Here is a 12,603-nt window from a genome sequence, read left to right as displayed (position 1 = left end):
TCTTAATCGAAGATGGGTTTTCAAAACTTGAAATAGACCGTGAAATAATTGAAAATCCCGAACAATTGTCAACAGAGGGCACCACGAAAATGAAAGCACCAAATCAATTTTTCAAATCTATAAAAAATTAATAAATGCGTTAAACAGTTTGCAAGATTTTCATAAATGTCTTTTTTTTTTCCCCTTTAAAAAATCTTTTCAGAAATTTATAATGCATAGGTTAAAAGACTGGCTTGGATATGAATTTTTTAAATGATTGCCCACAACTCTACAAATATGGAGCTTCATGCCAGGATACAGATGCTTGCCTCCACAACGCTCGCATCTGGTATCTTTACCAGGCGGAATACGAACGGAACCTTGAATAAAATGTGGGCAGGTAAGAAAATATATCACCAGTTTGATAAAGTATTGCAGGGCTTTAGAAAAAATTGTTAATAAAATCCGCGAAATAAAAACGTGACAAAAAAATTCTCTGACAATTTAAAAAATGCCCATCAGAGAGGAAAAGAAAAAGCAGGATCATTCTTGTGACAAGTTGGGACTACATATATCGAAGGGTAAAACCCTGTCAATTCGATGCAAGTGTAATTTAAAACATGTAGTCCGTACCGACGCATCATTCAATTCGCGAAAGGACTCAAACTGAAGATCGGGAAACGACGAGGATGGGATTCGAACCTTCGTACCCGCTTCTCATTATGATTATCCACTAAAAGCTTTAACGTGGTGTCATTCTGGTCTAAAAGCACAATGTTTTGAATAGGAATGAATTCTGCGCATGTGCGTGAACTCGACTCCTAAAATTTCTCTTGAATATAGAAATATTTTGACATTAAATTTTATTTTAGTAGTATAAGTTTTGGAAAAGTTCGTAGTAAGTGTGGGAATAAAGGATAAAAATATCTAAAAAAAATGTAAAAAAAAGAGAAGAAAAATATATTTAAAAAGTTCTCAGTTTCGAGACTCGAACTGAAGACCAGCAAAACTAGATGGCTCGTGAGGCCGATCTGGCCACGAATCTTCGTACCCGCAGCGCGTCTGAATGGTCTAAGACTCTTATTATGATTATCCACTAAAAGTTTTAACGTGGTGTCATTCTGGTCTAAAACCACAATGTTTTGAATAGGAATGAATTCTGCGCATGTGCGTGAACTCGACTCCTAAAATTTCTCTTGAATATAGAAATATTTTGACATAAAATTTTATTTTAGTAGTATAAGATTTGGAAAAGTTCGTAGTAAGTGTGGGAATAAAGGATAAAAATATCTAAAAAAAATGGAAAAAAAAGAAAAGAAAAATATATTTAAAAAGTTCTCAGTTTTTAGACTCGAACTGAAGACCAGCAAAACTAGATGGCTCGTGCTGCCGATCTGGAAAGGAAGCTTCGTACCAGCGGCGCGTCTGAATGGTCTAAGACTCTTATTATGATTATCCACTAAAAGTTTTAACGTGGTGTCATTCTGGTCTAAAACCACAATGTTTTGAATAGGAATGAATTCTGCGCATGTGCGTGAACTCGACTCCTAAAAAAAATATCTTTAAAAAATGTAAAAAAAAGAAAAGGAAAATATATTTAAAAAGTTCTCAGTTTCGAGACTCGAACTGAAGACCAGCAAAACTAGATGGCTCGTGCTGCCGATCTGGCCACGAAGCTTCGTACCCGCAGCGTGTCTGAATGGTCTAAGACTCTCATTATGATTATACACTAAAAGTTTTAACGTGGTGTCATTCTGGTCTAAAAGCACGATGTTTTGAATAGGAATGAATTCTGCGCATGTGCGTGAACTCGACTCCTAAAATTTCTCTTGAATATAAAAATATTTTGACATTAAATTTTATTTTAGTAGTATAAGTTTTGGAAAAGTTCGTAGTAAGTGTGGGAATAAAGGATAAAAATATCTAAAAAAAATGTAAAAAAAAGAGAAGAAAAATATATTTAAAAAGTTCTCAGTTTCGAGACTCGAACTGAAGACCAGCAAAACTAGATGGCTCGTGATGCCGATCTGGCCACGAAGCTTCGTACCCGCAGCGCGTCTGAATGGTCTAAGACTCTCATTATGATTATCCACTAAAAGTTTTAACGTGGTGTCATTCTGGTCTAAATGCACAATGTTTTGAATAGGAATGAATTCTGCGCATGTGCGTGAACTCGACTACTAAAATTTCTCTTGAATATAGAAATTTTTTGACATAAAATTTTATTTTACTAGTATAAGATTTGGAAAAGTTCGTAGTAAGTGTGGGAATAAAGGATAAAAATATCTAAAAAAAATGTAAAAAAAAGAAAAGAAAAATATATTGAAAAAGTTCTCAGTTTCGAGACTCGAACTGGAGACCAGCAAAACTAGATGGCTCGTGCTGCCGATCTGGCCACGAAGCTTCGTACCCGCAGCGCGTCTGAATGGTCTAAGACTCTCATTATGATTATCCACTAAAAGTTTTAACGTGGTGTCATTCTGGTCTAAAAGCACGATGTTTTGAATAGGAATGAATTCTGCGCATGTGCGTGAACTCGACTCCTAAAATTTCTCTTGAATATAGAAATATTTTGACATTAAATTTTATTTTAGTAGTATAAGTTTTGGAAAAGTTCGTAGTGTGGGAATAAAGGATAAAAATATCTAAAAAAAATGTTAAAAAAAAGAGAAGAAAAATATATTTAAAAAGTTCTCAGTTTCGAGACTCGAACTGGAGACCAGCAAAACTAGATGGCTCGTGCTGCCGATCTGGCCACGAAGCTTCGTACCCGCAGCGCGTCTGAATGGTCTAAGACTCTCATTATGATTATCCACTAAACGTTTTAACGTGGTGTCATTCTGGTCTAAATGCACAATGTTTTGAATAGGAATGAATTCTGCGCATGTGCGTGAACTCGACTACTAAAATTTCTCTTTAATATAGAAATTTTTTGACATAAAATTTTATTTTAGTAGTATAAGTTTTGGAAAAGTTCGTAGTAAGTGTGGGAATAAAGGATAAAAATATCTAAAAAAAATGTAAAAAAAAAGAGAAGAAAAATATATTTAAAAAGTTCTCAGTTTCGAGACTCGAACTGGAGACCAGCAAAACTAGATGGCTCGTGCTGCCGATCTGGCCACGAAGCTTCGTACCCGCAGCGCGTCTGAATGGTCTAAGACTCTCATTATGATTATCCACTAAAAGTTTTAACGTGGTGTCATTCTGGTCTAAATGCACAATGTTTTGAATAGGAATGAATTCTGCGCATGTGCGTGAACTCGACTACTAAAATTTCTCTTTAATATAGAAATTTTTTGACATAAAATTTTATTTTACTAGTATAAGATTTGGAAAAGTTCGTAGTAAGTGTGGGAATAAAGGATAAAAATATCTAAAAAAAATGTAAAAAAAAGAAAAGAAAAATATATTGAAAAAGTTCTCAGTTTCGAGACTCGAACTGGAGACCAGGAAAACTAGATGGCTCGTGCTGCCGATCTGGCCACGAAGCTTCGTACCCGCAGCGCGTCTGAATGGTCTAAGACTCTCATTATGATTATCCACTAAAAGTTTTAACGTGGTGTCATTCTGGTCTAAAAGCACGATGTTTTGAATAGGAATGAATTCTGCGCATGTGCGTGAACTCGACTCCTAAAATTTCTCTTGAATATAGAAATATTTTGACATTAAATTTTATTTTAGTAGTATAAGTTTTGGAAAAGTTCGTAGTAAGTGTGGGAATAAAGGATAAAAATATCTAAAAAAAATGTAAAAAAAAAGAGAAGAAAAATATATTTAAAAAGTTCTCAGTTTCGAGACTCGAACTGAAGACCAGCAAAACTAGATGGCTCGTGATGCCGATCTGGCCACAAAGCTTCGTACCCGCAGCGCGTCTGAATGGTCTAAGACTCTCATTATGATTATCCACTAAAAGTTTTAACGTGGTGTCATTCTGGTCTAAATGCACAATGTTTTGAATAGGAATGAATTCTGCGCATGTGCGTGAACTCGACTCCTAAAATTTCTCTTGAATATAGAAATATTTTGACATAAAATTTTATTTTAGTAGTATAAGATTTGGAAAAGTTCGTAGTAAGTGTGGGAATAAAGGATAAAAATATCTAAAAAAAATGGAAAAAAAAGAAAAGAAAAATATATTAAAAAAGTTCTCAGTTTTTAGACTCGAACTGAAGACCAGCAAAACTATATGGCTCGTGCTGCCGATCTGGAAAGGAAGCTTCGTACCAGCGGCGCGTCTGAATGGTCTAAGACTCTTATTATGATTATCCACTAAAAGTTTTAACGTGGTGTCATTCTGGTCTAAAACCACAATGTTTTGAATAGGAATGAATTCTGCGCATGTGCGTGAACTCGACTCCTAAAAAAAATATCTTTAAAAAATGTAAAAAAAAGAAAAGGAAAATATATTTAAAAAGTTCTCAGTTTCGAGACTCGAACTGAAGACCAGCAAAACTAGATGGCTCGTGCTGCCGATCTGGCCACGAAGCTTCGTACCCGCAGCGTGTCTGAATGGTCTAAGACTCTCATTATGATTATACACTAAAAGTTTTAACGTGGTGTCATTCTGGTCTAAATGCACAATGTTTTGAATAGGAATGAATTCTGCGCATGTGCGTGAACTCGACTACTAAAATTTCTCTTGAATATAGAAATTTTTTGACATAAAATTTTATTTTACTAGTATAAGATTTGGAAAAGTTCGTAGTAAGTGTGGGAATAAAGGATAAAAATATCTAAAAAAAATGTAAAAAAAAGAAAAGAAAAATATATTGAAAAAGTTCTCAGTTTCGAGACTCGAACTGGAGACCAGCAAAACTAGATGGCTCGTGCTGCCGATCTGGCCACGAAGCTTCGTACCTGCAGCGCGTCTGAATGGTCTAAGACTCTCATTATGATTATCCACTAAACGTTTTAACGTGGTGTCATTCTGGTCTAAAAGCACGATGTTTTGAATAGGAATGAATTCTGCGCATGTGCGTGAACTCGACTCCTAAAATTTCTCTTGAATATAGAAATATTTTGACATTAAATTTTATTTTAGTAGTATAAGTTTTGGAAAAGTTCGTAGTAAGTGTGGGAATAAAGGATAAAAATATCTAAAAAAAATGTAAAAGAAAAGAGAAGAAAAATATATTTAAAAAGTTCTCAGTTTCGAGACTCGAACTGAAGACCAGCAAAACTAGATGGCTCGTGATGCCGATCTGGCCACAAAGCTTCGTACCCGCAGCGCGTCTGAATGGTCTAAGACTCTCATTATGATTATCCACTAAAAGTTTTAACGTGGTGTCATTCTGGTCTAAATGCACAATGTTTTGAATAGGAATGAATTCTGCGCATGTGCGTGAACTCGACTACTAAAATTTCTCTTTAATATAGAAATTTTTTGACATAAAATTTTATTTTACTAGTATAAGATTTGGAAAAGTTCGTAGTAAGTGTGGGAATAAAGGATAAAAATATCTAAAAAAAATGTAAAAAAAAGAAAAGAAAAATATATTGAAAAAGTTCTCAGTTTCGAGACTCGAACTGGAGACCAGCAAAACTAGATGGCTCGTGCTGCCGATCTGGCCACGAAGCTTCGTACCCGCAGCGCGTCTGAATGGTCTTAGACTCTCATTATGATTATCCACTAAAAGTTTTAACGTGGTGTCATTCTGGTCTAAATGCACAATGTTTTGAATAGGAATGAATTCTGCGCATGTGCGTGAACTCGACTACTAAAATTTCTCTTTAATATAGAAATTTTTTGACATAAAATTTTATTTTACTAGTATAAGATTTGGAAAAGTTCGTAGTAAGTGTGGGAATAAAGGATAAAAATATCTAAAAAAAATGTAAAAAAAAGAAAAGAAAAATATATTGAAAAAGTTCTCAGTTTCGAGACTCGAACTGGAGACCAGCAAAACTAGATGGCTCATGCTGCCGATCTGGCCACGAAGCTTCGTACCCGCAGCGCGTCTGAATGGTCTAAGACTCTCATTATGATTATCCACTAAAAGTTTTAACGTGGTGTCATTCTGGTCTAAAAGCACAATGTTTTGAATAGGAATGAATTCTGCGCATGTGCATGAACTCGACTCCTAAAAGTTTTCTTGAATATAGAAATATTTTGACATAAAATTTTATTTTACTAGTATAAGATTTGGGAAAGTTCGTAGTAAGTGTGGGAATAAAGGATAAAAATATCTAAAAAAAAATGTAAAAAAAAAGAGAAGAAAAATATATTTAAAAAGTTCTCAGTTTCGAGACTCGAACTGAAGACCAGCAAAACTAGATGGCTCGTGAGGCCGATCTGGCCACGAAGCTTCGTACCCGCAGCGCGTCTGAATGGTCTAAGACTCTCATTATGATTATCCACTAAAAGTTTTAACGTGGTGTCATTCTGGTCTAAAAGCACGATGTTTTGAATAGGAATGAATTCTGCGCATGTGCGTGAACTCGACTCCTAAAATTTCTCTTGAATATAGAAATATTTTGACATTAAATTTTATTTTAGTAGTATAAGTTTTGGAAAAGTTCGTAGTAAGTGTGGGAATAAAGGATAAAAATATCTAAAAAAAATATAAAAAAAAGAGAAGAAAAATATATTTAAAAAGTTCTCAGTTTCGAGACTCGAACTGAAGACCAGCAAAACTAGATGGCTCGTGATGCCGATCTGGCCACGAAGCTTCGTACCCGCAGCGCGTCTGAATGGTCTAAGACTCTCATTTTGATTATCCACTAAAAGTTTTAACGTGGTGTCATTCTGGTCTAAATGCACAATGTTTTGAATAGGAATGAATTCTGCGCATGTGCGTGAACTCGACTCCTAAAATTTCTCTTGAATATAGAAATATTTTGACATAAAATTTTATTTTAGTAGTATAAGATTTGGAAAAGTTCGTAGTAAGTGTGGGATAAAAAGGATAAAAATATCTTTAAAAAATGTAAAAAAAAGAAAAGGAAAATATATTTAAAAAGTTCTCAGTTTCGAGACTCGAACTGAAGACCAGCAAAACTAGATGGCTCGTGCTGCCGATCTGGCCACGAAGCTTCGTAAGCGCAGCGTGTCTGAATGGTCTAAGACTCTCATTATGATTATCCACTAAAAGTTTTAACGTGGTGTCATTCTGGTCTAAAAGCACGATGTTTTGAATAGGAATGAATTCTGCGCATGTGCGTGAACTCGACTCCTAAAATTTCTCTTGAATATAGAAATATTTTGACATTAAATTTTATTTTAGTAGTATACGTTTTGGAAAAGTTCGTAGTAAGTGTGGGAATAAAGGATAAAAATATCTAAAAAAAATGTAAAAAAAAGAGAAGAAAAATATATTTAAAAAGTTCTCAGTTTCGAGACTCGAACTGAAGACCAGCAAAACTAGATGGCTCGTGATGCCGATCTGGCCACGAAGCTTCGTACCCGCAGCGCGTCTGAATGGTCTAAGACTCTCATTATGATTATCCACTAAAAGTTTTAACGTGGTGTCATTCTGGTCTAAATGCACAATGTTTTGAATAGGAATGAATTCTGCGCATGTGCGTGAACTCGACTACTAAAATTTCTCTTGAATATAGAAATATTTTGACATAAAATTTTATTTTACTAGTATAAGATTTGGAAAAGTTCGTAGTAAGTGTGGGAATAAAGGATAAAAATATCTAAAAAAAATGTAAAAAAAAGAAAAGGAAAATATATTTAAAAAGTTCTCAGTTTCGAGACTCGAACTGAAGACCAGCAAAACTAGATGGCTCGTGCTGCCGATCTGGCCACGAAGCTTCGTACCCGCAGCGCGTCTGAATGGTCTAAGACTCTCATTATGATTATCCACTAAAAGTTTTAAAGTGGTGTCATTCTGGTCTAAAAGCACGATGTTTTGAATAGGAATGAATTCTGCGCATGTGCGTGAACTCGACTCCTAAAATTTCCCTTGAATATAGAAATATTTTGACATTAAATTTTATTTTAGTAGTATAAGTTTTGGAAAACTTCGTAGTAAGTGTGGAAATAAAGGATAAAAATATCTAAAAAAAATGTAAAAAAAAGAGAAGAAAAATATATTTAAAAAGTTCTCAGTTTCGAGACTCGAACTGAAGACCAGCAAAACTAGATGGCTCGTGAGGCCGATCTGGCCACGAATCTTCGTACCCGCAGCGCGTCTGAATGGTCTAAGACTCTTATTATGATTATCCACTAAAAGTTTTAACGTGGTGTCATTCTGGTCTAAAACCACAATGTTTTGAATAGGAATGAATTCTGCGCATGTGCGTGAACTCGACTCCTAAAATTTCTCTTGAATATAGAAATATTTTGACATAAAATTTTATTTTAGTAGTATAAGATTTGGAAAAGTTCGTAGTAAGTGTGGGAATAAAGGATAAAAATATCTTTAAAAAATGTAAAAAAAAGAAAAGGAAAATATATTTAAAAAGTTCTCAGTTTCGAGACTCGAACTGAAGACCAGCAAAACTAGATGGCTCGTGCTGCCGATCTGGCCACGAAGCTTCGTACCCGCAGCGTGTCTGAATGGTCTAAGACTCTCATTATGATTATACACTAAAAGTTTTAACGTGGTGTCATTCTGGTCTAAAAGCACGATGTTTTGAATAGGAATGAATTCTGCGCATGTGCGTGAACTCGACTCCTAAAATTTCTCTTGAATATAGAAATATTTTGACATTAAATTTTATTTTAGTAGTATAAGTTTTGGAAAAGTTCGTAGTAAGTGTGGGAATAAAGGATAAAAATATCTAAAAAAAATGTAAAAAAAAAGAGAAGAAAAATATATTTAAAAAGTTCTCAGTTTCGAGACTCGAACTGAAGACCAGCAAAACTAGATGGCTCGTGATGCCGATCTGGCCACAAAGCTTCGTACCCGCAGCGCGTCTGAATGGTCTAAGACTCTCATTATGATTATCCACTAAAAGTTTTAACGTGGTGTCATTCTGGTCTAAATGCACAATGTTTTGAATAGGAATGAATTCTGCGCATGTGCGTGAACTCGACTACTAAAATTTCTTTTTAATATAGAAATTTTTTGACATAAAATTTTATTTTACTAGTATAAGATTTGGAAAAGTTCGTAGTAAGTGTGGGAATAAAGGATAAAAATATCTAAAAAAAATGTAAAAAAAAGAAAAGAAAAATATATTGAAAAAGTTCTCAGTTTCGAGACTCGAACTGGAGACCAGCAAAACTAGATGGCTCGTGCTGCCGATCTGGCCACGAAGCTTCGTACCCGCAGCGCGTCTGAATGGTCTAAGACTCTCATTATGATTATCCACTAAAAGTTTTAACGTGGTGTCATTCTGGTCTAAAAGCACGATGTTTTGAATAGGAATGAATTCTGCGCATGTGCGTGAACTCGACTACTAAAATTTCTCTTTAATATAGAAATTTTTTGACATAAAATTTTATTTTACTAGTATAAGATTTGGGAAAGTTCGTAGTAAGTGTGGGAATAAAGGATAAAAATATCTAAAAAAAAAATGTAAAAAAAAAAAGAAAAATATATTGAAAAGTTCTCAGTTTCGAGACTCGAACTGAAGACCAGCAAAACTAGATGGCTCGTGCTGCCGATCTGGCCACGAAGCTTCGTACCCGCAGCGCGTCTGAATGGTCTAAGACTCTCATTATGATTATCCACTAAAAGTTTTAACGTGGTGTCATTCTGGTCTAAAAGCACAATGTTTTGAATAGGAATGAATTCTGCGCATGTGCGTGAACTCGACTCCTAAAATTTCTCTTGAATATAGAAATGTTTTGACATAAAATTTTATTTTACTAGTATAAGATTTGGAAAAGTTCGTAGTAAGTGTGGGAATAAAGGATAAAAATATCTAAAAAAAATGAAAAGAAAAATATATTGAAAAAGTTCTCAGTTTCGAGACTCGAACTGAAGACCAGCAAAACTAGGTGGCTTGTGCTGCCGATCGGGCCACGAAGCTTCGTACTCGCAGCGCGTCTGAATGGTCTAAGACTCTCATTATGATTATCCACTAAAGGTTTTAACGTGGTGTCATTCTGGTCTAAAAGCACAATGTTTTGAATAGGAATGAATTCTGCGCATGTGCGTGAACTCGACTCCTAAAATTTCTCTTGAATATAGAAATATTTTGACATAAAATTTTATTTTAGTAGTATAAGATTTGGAAAAGTACGTAGTAAGTGTGGGAATAAAGGATAAAAATATCTAAAAAAAATGTAAAAAAAAGAAAAGAAAAATATATTTAAAAAGTTCTCAGTTTTTAGACTCGAACTGAAGACCAGCAAAACTAGATGGCTCGTGCTGCCGATCTGGCCATGAAGCTTCGTACCCGCAGCGCGTCTGAATGGTCTAAGACTCTTATTATGATTATCCACTAAAAGTTTTAACGTGGTGTCATTCTGGTCTAAAACCACAATGTTTTGAATAGGAATGAATTCTGCGCATATGCGTGAACTCGACTCCTAAAATTTCTCTTGAATATAGAAATATTTTGACATTAAATTTTATTTTAGTAGTATAAGATTTGGAAAAGTTCGTAGTAAGTGTGGGAATAAAGGATAAAAATATCTAAAAAAAATGAAAAGAAAAATATATTGAAAAAGTTCTCAGTTTCGAGACTCGAACTGAAGACCAGCAAAACTAGGTGGCTTGTGCTGCCGATCGGGCCACGAAGCTTCGTACTCGCAGCGCGTCTGAATGGTCTAAGACTCTCATTATGATTATCCACTAAAGGTTTTAACGTGGTGTCATTCTGGTCTAAAAGCACAATGTTTTGAATAGGAATGAATTCTGCGCATGTGCGTGAACTCGACTCCTAAAATTTCTCTTGAATATAGAAATATTTTGACATAAAATTTTATTTTAGTAGTATAAGATTTGGAAAAGTACGTAGTAAGTGTGGGAATAAAGGATAAAAATATCTAAAAAAAATGTAAAAAAAAGAAAAGAAAAATATATTTAAAAAGTTCTCAGTTTTTAGACTCGAACTGAAGACCAGCAAAACTAGATGGCTCGCGCTGCCGATCTGGCCATGAAGCTTCGTACCCGCAGCGCGTCTGAATGGTCTAAGACTCTTATTATGATTATCCACTAAAAGTTTTAACGTGGTGTCATTCTGGTCTAAAACCACAATGTTTTGAATAGGAATGAATTCTGCGCATATGCGTGAACTCGACTCCTAAAATTTCTCTTGAATATAGAAATATTTTGACATAAAATTTTATTTTAGTAGTATAAGATTTGGAAAAGTTCGTAGTAAGTGTGGGATAAAAAAGATAAAAATATCTTTAAAAAATGTAAAAAAAAGAAAAGGAAAATATATTTAAAAAGTTCTCAGTTTCGAGACTCGAACTGGAGACCAGCAAAACTAGATGGCTCGTGCTGCCGATCTGGCCACGAAGCTTCGTACCCGCAGCGCGTCTGAATGGTCTAAGACTCTCATTATGATTATCCACTAAAAGTTTTAACGTGGTGTCATTCTGGTCTAAAAGCACAATGTTTTGAATAGGAATGAATTCTGCGCATGTGCATGAACTCGACTCCTAAAATTTCTCTTGAATATAGAAATGTTTTGACATAAAATTTTATTTTACTAGTATAAGATTTGGAATAGTTCGTAGTAAATGTGGGAATAAAGGATAAAAATATCTAAAAAAAATGTAAAAAAAAGAAAAGAAAAATATACTGAAAAAGTTCTCAGTTTCGAGACTCGAACTGAAGACCAGCAAAACTAGATGGCTCGTGCTGCCGATCTGGCCACGAAGCTTCGTACCCGCAGCGCGTCTGAATGGTCTAAGACTCTCATTATGATTATCCACTAAAAGTTTTAACGTGGTGTCATTCTGGTCTAAAAGCACAATGTTTTGAATAGTAATGAATTCTGCGCATATGCGTGAACTCGACTCCTAAAATTTCTCTTGAATATAGAAATATTTTGACATAAAATTTTATTTTAGTAGTATAAGATTTGGAAAAGTTCGTAGTAAGTGTGGGAATAAAGGATAAAAATATCTAAAAAAAATGAAAAGAAAAATATATTGAAAAAGTTCTCAGTTTCGAGACTCGAACTGAAGACCAGCAAAACTAGATGGCTCGTGCTGCCGATCTGGCCATGAAACTTCGTACCCGCAGCGCGCCTGAATGGTCTAAGACTCTTATTATGATTATAAACTACAAGTTTTAACGTGGTGTCATTCTGGTCTAAAACCACAATGTTTTGAATAGGAATGAATTCTGCGCATGTGCGTGAACTCGACTCCTAAAATTTCTCTTGAATATAGAAATATTTTGACATAAAATTTTATTTTAGTAGTATAAGATTTGGAAAAGTTCGTAGTAAGTGTGGGAATAAAGGATAAAAATATCTAAAAAAAATGAAAAGAAAAATATATTGAAAAAGTTCTCAGTTTCGAGACTCGAACTGAAGACCAGAAAAACTAGGTGGCTTGTGCTGCCGATCGGGCCATGAAGCTTCGTACTCGCAGCGCGTCTGAATGGTCTAAGACTCTCATTATGATTATCCACTAAAAGTTTTAACGTGGGGTCATTCTGGTCTAAAAGCACAATGTTTTGAATAGGAATGAATTCTGCGCATGTGCGTGAACTCGACTCCTAAAATTTCTCTTGAATATAGAAATATTTTGACATAAAATTTTAT

Source organism: Argiope bruennichi, chromosome 6 (assembly GCF_947563725.1).
Source record: "Argiope bruennichi chromosome 6, qqArgBrue1.1, whole genome shotgun sequence".
NCBI lineage: Eukaryota > Metazoa > Arthropoda > Arachnida > Araneae > Araneidae > Argiope > Argiope bruennichi.
The sequence above is the reverse complement of the archived record's forward strand: the minus strand, read 5'-3'. Positions refer to the sequence as shown.